General features: G+C 40.7%; 1 long non-coding RNA gene across 1 annotated transcript; it reads right to left on the reverse strand.

Annotated features, from left to right (window-relative positions):
* Positions 1-950: 950 nt before the first annotated feature.
* On the reverse strand, positions 951-1,844 carry LOC133537808 (uncharacterized). Its single transcript, XR_009802847.1, has 2 exons — positions 1,334-1,844; positions 951-1,087 (listed from the first exon to the last, which is right to left on the reverse strand). It is a non-coding gene; the product is annotated as an uncharacterized LOC133537808 (long non-coding RNA).
* Between the last annotated feature and the right edge of the window lie 6,050 nt (positions 1,845-7,894).

Here is a 7,894-nt window from a genome sequence, read left to right on the forward strand (position 1 = left end):
CCCCCTGGCGGGAGCGCGCTTACGTCACTCGGTTGCGTCACCGGTCTCGAAAAGTAGCTAAACTCGGCTAAAATCGCCTCTTTCGGCATAAAAATGTACATAAGGTAAATAATCCAAGTTGTCTTTACTTTGGATATATTAATGGATGGATTAATTGTGATTCTTTAATGATTTCGCCGTCATTGCCTTTAATGATTTTGTCGTCATTCAATCGCCTCTTTCGGCATAAAAATGTACATAAGGTGAATAATCCAAGTTGTCTTTACTTTGGATATACTAATGGATGGATTAATTGTGAGCCTTTAATGATTTCGCCACCATTCAGATAAGGCGAAAACAATAACCATTTAATATAGGAATATTTGCTGTCCCGAAAATGTATTGAAGTATTGTATTAAAGAATATATACACCAAAGTAAGCCTCTATATGTACTTTTTTAGAGACATCAAGGAGAACGAATGTTTGCTGCTTCACTCGACGTGATCCAATACATGTATTTTAAAAATAGGACATTTTCTTTAACTGTAAGAAGCTCATGGGTGGATGGATGAATACATTAATAAATGAATGCATCTGATACCTATCGTTGTTTTGGTTTTAAGAATTTTCAAACTGAACATTCACAAATAACTTTACCAAAAGTACCCGAAGTACCAGAGATGGAGTTATGGTGGGGGTGCATTTTCAGTGAAGAGTTGATTCCAGCTGCCTGAACATCTATATGGTTTTCACAGTATACAGAGGGGGTAAGGATGAGTTACTAGGGTGAGTTTCATGTCTCTACGACCATCCTAGCCAGAGATAGATAGATGTTCAGGCAGCTGGAATCAACTCTTCACTGAAAATGCACCCCCACCATAACTCCATCTCTGGTACTTCGGGTACTTTTGGTAAAGTTATTTGTGAATGTTCAGTTTGAAAATTCTTAAAACCAAAACAACGATAGGTATCAGATGCATTCATTTATTAATGTATTCATCCATCCACCCATGAGCTTCTTACAGTTAAAGAAAATGTCATATTTTTAAAATACATGTATTGGATCCCGTCGAGTGAAGCAGCAAACATTCGTTCTCCTTGATGTCTCTAAAAAAAGTACATATAGAGGCTTACTTTGGTGTATATATTCTTTAATACAATACTTCAATACATTTTCGGGACAGCAAATATTCCTATATTAAATGGTTATTGTTTTCGCCTTATCTGAATGGTGGCGAAATCATTAAAGGCTCACAATTAATCCATCCATTAATAAATCCAAAGTAAACACAACTTGGATTATTTCACCTTGTTATGTACTTTTTTTTATGCCGAAAGAGGCGATGTACCCACCTGAATGACGACGAAATCATTAAAGGCAATGACGGCGAAATCATTGAAGAATCACAATTAATCCATCCATTAATATATCCAAAGTAAAGACAATTTGGATTATTCACCTTGTTATGTACATTTTTATGCCGAAAGAGGCGATTTTAGCCGAGTTTAGCAACTTTTCGAGACGGGTGACGCAACCGAGTGACGTAAGCGCGCTCCCGCCAGAGGGTGCATTTTACGGCGGGGGTGCATAATTCGGCACAACACCGGCTTCCAGCGCCCCTTACAAAAAAGATGACATACAGGTAAACATGGGGGTGGGGAGAAAAGAATAGAAGATTAAAATAAAATTAAAAAAAAATCGGTTTTAGCCTCGGCCCTGTAGTGGGGGTGCAGACTGAGGCCAAGGGAAAAAAAAACAACTCATAGCCATAGTACACATCCCTCTTCCATGTGTGTAAGCGGGAAACATCAAAAATCAAAGACCACAGAGGACATTAAAGACATTAAAGCAGCAGATACAACCAGACACTTCTACATACAGCTATGAATAAAAAGTAAAATAAACATATCCACTGTGGTGGCCTCTGTGGTGTTCCACGCCATCGTCCGCTGGGGTGGAGGGAGCATGGCCAGAGACAGGAGCAGACCCAACAAAGCAACCAAGACAGCCGACTCCACTCTCGGCCAATGTCCAGTCCGCATGGATGAGCGAGGATACGTCCAAGGTGACTGAGGTGTCCGACACCTGCTCACCCAGCCAAGACACCGCGAAGCCTCTCCGTCCCAGCGCTCAGTGCTAGCTCCGCAGCCCTGTCCCCTCATCCGCATCTCCTCCAGTCCCTCCAAACAGACTCTGGTGTGGCAGAGACCCAGCAGCTGGTCTCCATGGCCAAAAGGCTCCAGAAGTCCACAAAAAAAAGCACCACAGAGGTCACGAAAGTGCCACCCCTTGTCACACAGTCCCAAAGGGTCCCGGACCAAAATGCAAAAAAATATAATAACACATGAAAACAAGAGGGAAACACAAAAGGATGACACAAGAGCACAGAGCTCCTGCCTACAGCAGCCACTACAGCAGCGCCATCTTGGGGGAAAAAAAAAATATTTGAATATAGTAAACTGAATGAAACGTTAGCACTCTCAACAATTGTCTGATTTGTTTCTGGGTTGTGTTAATTGTTTGATGCTTGTCAATGCTATGCATCCAATGCATTTTATGATGCAGTCCTGTCAACCACTGTCTGCTATGCACCTTATTTGTGGTTGCAATTGGTAGATTTTGATATTTGAGAATTAATATTTTGATATAAAAATTATATTATTTATTCTAATTGGATTCATGAATTATTGTACAATATTAAGAAATATGCTTGCTATTTGAATACAGTAGTATTATTTAGTATTTAGTATCTGAATGTATTTAGTGTACGCGCACTGGAAAATTGACTGGTCCTGCCCTTGTTGTACAGGACATGTTGGATGGCGAGCTAGAGTCTGAAGCTTTATGCCTGGAACCGAACCAACCGAACTGAATCCACCCAACCGAGCCGGGCGGGTAGGAGGCTCCTCAGCAGCCGTTCTGTTTTTTCCCTATGGTTTTTCATAACGAACAAGTTCATTTCTGTCCTCCCTGAACTTTCACATTTACCCCGTTACCTTCACTAAAACCCCTCTGGACACTGCCACCACAACGTGGACTTTGCGAGGTCGTTTGATGAACTGTCGTGTTGCGCCTATACCATTCTTGGTAAAAACAAGGCCTGAATCAAGTACTGTATCACATTGTAAATATTGAACGTTCTGTAATTTGTTGAAAATGTGAATGGCCATTCCAATTTACATGTCTTTTTGTTGTTTGTTTTTCCTATAATTCTTTAATATAATTTGGTACCATTTAAACTTAAAACCTGTGTTCAGTCTTCATTACTCTCCATTCCTAGAGCTGGATTTAGTTTCTTCTGATCTAGCCCAGTTATATAATTCATTGTTTACTTAATACTTGTACTTAAGTAACATACAGGCTATAAAATGCTAAAAAGAACAGTAAGCAGCTATGTTTTATTAATATACCGTAGCTGCGTGTGTCAAATATGAGTCATTAAATGACTCCCGCCTCCTGGTGGTAGAGGGCGCTAGTGATCCTTCTTGCGACTACTCGGCTGCAGAAGAAGTGACAACAAGCAGCAAGAGTAAGCAGCGTGTGTTAATTTTTTCCTCTCGCTTGCACTTTTAACATGGAGGATTACACATAAAATAAAACAGTTTTCTAAACTGGACTTTCAATCGAAGCAGGAAGTAGTAAAGGAAGATCTCCATCGAGACAGAGATGTCAATGTTAGTTTGTGACAAACCCCAAGATGGAGGCAGGCATGGAGTGAGAAAACATGATTTAATAAAAATACTACAACAAGAACAAACCAAAGGGGTACAAAAAAAAAAGCGCGCACGAGGCGGATAACAAACTAAGAGAGCTAGCATGGGAACTACAAAATAAACGGAGCTTAGCATGGAAGCTAGCAAAAACAAAAAGGCCTAGCGTGGAAGCTAGCAGGTATCGAGCAGGAAACAGAAGTCTAACATGTAATATGAAAACAAACTTGGAAGCAGGGAACAAAAGACAGTAAGCTACAAACCACTATCAAATATAGCTTACCGCAACGCTGCATTGACACGATATGATATGACACCACAGGTAGCAACGACAAGAGCGACATCGACATGACAATAATCCAGCACTGACTGGAGGACAAAAGCAGGTACAAATAGGTGAGGGCTTATTGACACCAGGTGTGGCCAGGTGCCAATCAGCCGCAGCTGAGAAACAGCGCACAGGGAAAAAAACAGGAAACGGACAAAATAAGAGCGCTAACAGGAAATACTAAACACACAAAAAGAAAAAACTAAAACACAAACAAACTGTCAGTAGCAAGCCTGACAAGAGAGACTTTTAAAACTGAAGAAAGATAAGGAAGACTTCTATAAACAAGTTATTGATACTTTTGATCATAAGGAGCTGCGCATGGACTTTATAAGTAAAGGTAAGACCATAATAATGTTTTTCTTTTTTATTAAATGTGCTTTTCATGATGGTGTCCTTACATCACACTCCATTTTTTTAAGCTCAGGCCTAAATTTACCGCATGCCTTTGGTAAGTGCCGGAGTGAGAAGAGGTTTTTAAAATAATTAGCGCATGCTTGCCTTTACCGCATGCCTTTGGTAAACGCCGGAGTGAGAAGAGGTTTTAAATTAATTGGCGCCCAAGGAAATACGGTAATTGTATCATTTTTCTTTTAAAGGGGAACATTATCACAATTTCAAAAGGGTTAAAAACAATAAAAATCAGTTCCCAGTGGCTTGTTGTATTTTTTTGAAGTTTTTTTCAAAATTTTACGGGTCTCGGAATATCCCTAAACAAAGCTTTAAAGTGCCTTATTTTCGCTCTCTGCGAAGACACTGGCCATTTCCCTGTGACGTCATACAGTGCTGCCAATGTAAACAAACAATGGGAATACCACAGCAAGATATAGCGACATTAGCTCGGATTCAGACTCGGATTTCAGCGACTTAAGCGATTCAACAGATTACGCATGTATTGAAACAGATGGTTGGAGTATGAAAGTATTGAAGAAGAAACTGAAGCTATTGAGCGAATAGCTATTGACGCTATTCATAGCCATAGCATGGCCGAATAGCTGCGTTAGCATCGCCGGTAAAATGTGCGGACCAAACGATCAGGACTTTGGCATCTTTTGACACTAGAGGAACTTAAATCCGTTGATTGGTAAGTGTTTTTTTCGCATTAAATGTGGGTGGAATGAAACGTAATATAGTTGCAAATGCATCTGCAGGTTATCCATACATCTCTGTGCCATGTCTGCTTTAGCACCGCCGGTAAATAGCATGTTAGCATCGATTAGCGTAGCATGTTAGCATCGATTAGCTGTCAGTCAACATCAACAAAACTCACCTTTGTGAATTCGTTGACTTTATAGTTGCAAATGCATCTGCAGGTTATCCATACATCTCTGTGCCATGTCTGCTTTAGCACCGCCGGTAAATAGCATGGTTAGCATCGATTAGCGTAGCATGTTAGCATCGATTAACTGGCAGTCAACATCAACAAAACTCACCTTTGTGAATTCGTTGACTTTATAGTTGCAAATGCATCTACAAGTTATCCATACACCTGTGTGCCAAGTCTGCTTTAGCACCGCCGGTAAATAGCATGTTAGCATCGATTAGCGTAGCATGTTAGCATCGATTAACTGGCAGTCAACATCAACAAAACTCACCTTTTTGAATTCGTTGACTTTATAGTTGCAAATGCATCTGCAGGTTATACATACATCTGTGTGCCATGTCTGCTTTAGCACCGCCGGTAAATAACATGTTAGCATCGGTTAGCGTAGCATGTTAGCATCGATTAACTGGCAGTCAACATCAACAAAACTCACCTTTGGGAATTCGTTGACTTTATAGTTGCAAATGCATTTACAGGTTATCCATACATCTGTGTGCCAAGTCTGCTTTAGCACCGCCGGTAAATAGCATGTTAGCATCGATTAGTGTAGCATGTTAGCCTTGATTAGCTGGCAGTCATGCTGCGACCAAATATGTCTGATTAGCACATAAGTCAACATCATCAACAAAACTCACCTTTGTGATTTCGTTGACTTTATCGTTGCAAATGCATCTGCAGGTTATCCATACATCTCTGTGCCATGTCTGTCTTAGCATCGCCGGTAAAATGTGGAGACACTTTGGCACATTTAACGGGGGTCTGGCGGCAGACACTTTGGCATCTTGGGGCCAGTGGTGCAACTTGAATCCCTCCCTGTTAGTGTTGTTACACCCTCCGACAACACACCGACGAGGCATGATGTCTCCAAGGTTCCAAAAAATAGTCGAAAAAATGGAAAATAACAGAGCTGAGACCCAATGTTTACAATGTGTTGAAAATGAAAATGGTGGGTGTGTTACCTCGGCGACGTCACATTCTGACGTCATCGCCTCCAGCGCGATAAACAGAAAGGAGTTTAATTCGCCAAAATTCACCCATTTAGAGTTCGGAAATCGGTTAAAAAAATAGATGGTCTTTTTTCTGCACCATCAAGGTATATATTGACGCTTACATAGGTCTGCTGATAATGTTCCCCTTTAATAAAAAATGAAAACGGGTCCCACAGACACAAGGGTCGGGATATTTTTGTAACACAGCAGCCCAAAATCCACCTGTAGCTAATGTCTGACGCTGAACTCTCTTAAAAAAACACTCTTCCCCATTTCACCAAATCTTCAATAAATAAGAGCCGATTAAGTCCCCGCTGCGTTATTTAGATTCCCTCGCCGGCGAGTATGATGCTTGTTTCACTTTTGACGGAGAGAGAAAAATCCATTCCTGCTCTTGTTGTGTGGTAATCTTCACAGGCTGCAACCTGCGCCTGAACAAGCCTGCACAGAAGAACTGATCACACTTCTTTTTTTTTTTGTCTCTGTTTCTCCGGCGTTTCACTCGCCGCCTTGCAGCCCCGCCAGGTGCTTGAGGATCAATCAATACTCATCTTCAGCAGGCGTAATATCTATTTAGCTTCCAGTGTGAGCTCAGCACGTGCACACAGCCATGTCCAAAACAGCATAAAACTACAACTTGTTTCCCATCGTCGCACCTTATTCACTTCGCCTAATTGATTTTCTTCACACTTTCCACTCCCCTCTATTAGCTAACGCTGCCATAAAGCAGTGTTTTTCAAGCCGAGCCGCATTTTTTGGCGTCGAAAAAACCCGAAGGCGCACAACCATACTTGCCAACCTTGAGACCTCCGATTTCGGGAGGTGGGGGGTGGTGGTCAGGGGTGGGTGGTTGTGGTGGGGCGTTGTTGGGGGCGTGGTTAATCAATCAATCAATCAATCAATCAATCAATGTTTATTTATATAGCCCTAAATCACAAATGTCTCAAAGGACTGCACAAATCATTACGACTACAACATCCTCGGAAGAACCCACAAAAGGGCAAGGAAAACTCACACCCAGTGGGCAGGGAGAATGCTGACTATGAGAAACCTTGGAGAGGACCTCAGATGTGGGCAACAGTACAGCAAACTGACAGTTAATTTTTAACATTTAACATGTGACATTTCATACAATTTTGAACAGAAATAGTTCATGAACATTCAAATAAATTCTTCAAAATTACAATAATATATATATTCTGTTTAGTCTTTATTTGAAGGGACAATGCACAGAAACATCGAGCTCAAAGACAGATATGTTCTGTACCAGATTATAGCAAAATAGCTCATTTCCATCTGCAGTCCCTGGTTACGTAAATTAAAGGGATACAAAAATCATGCAATAAAATTAAGACAATAAAATCATACCGTATCATATCATCAAATTTAGATAAGTCATGAAATGCCCTTTCATGGACACATACTTAATATACAATACAACCACACCTCATTTACATCATCACACAGAGACAATACATGCTATTCTTCACTTCTGTCATCATTTGTAAAAACAAACATGATTTTAACACACACACCTCACTATTTACAACAAAAATGCTGTC

Source organism: Nerophis ophidion, linkage group LG19, assembly GCF_033978795.1.
Source record: "Nerophis ophidion isolate RoL-2023_Sa linkage group LG19, RoL_Noph_v1.0, whole genome shotgun sequence".
NCBI classification, from domain to species: domain Eukaryota; kingdom Metazoa; phylum Chordata; class Actinopteri; order Syngnathiformes; family Syngnathidae; genus Nerophis; species Nerophis ophidion.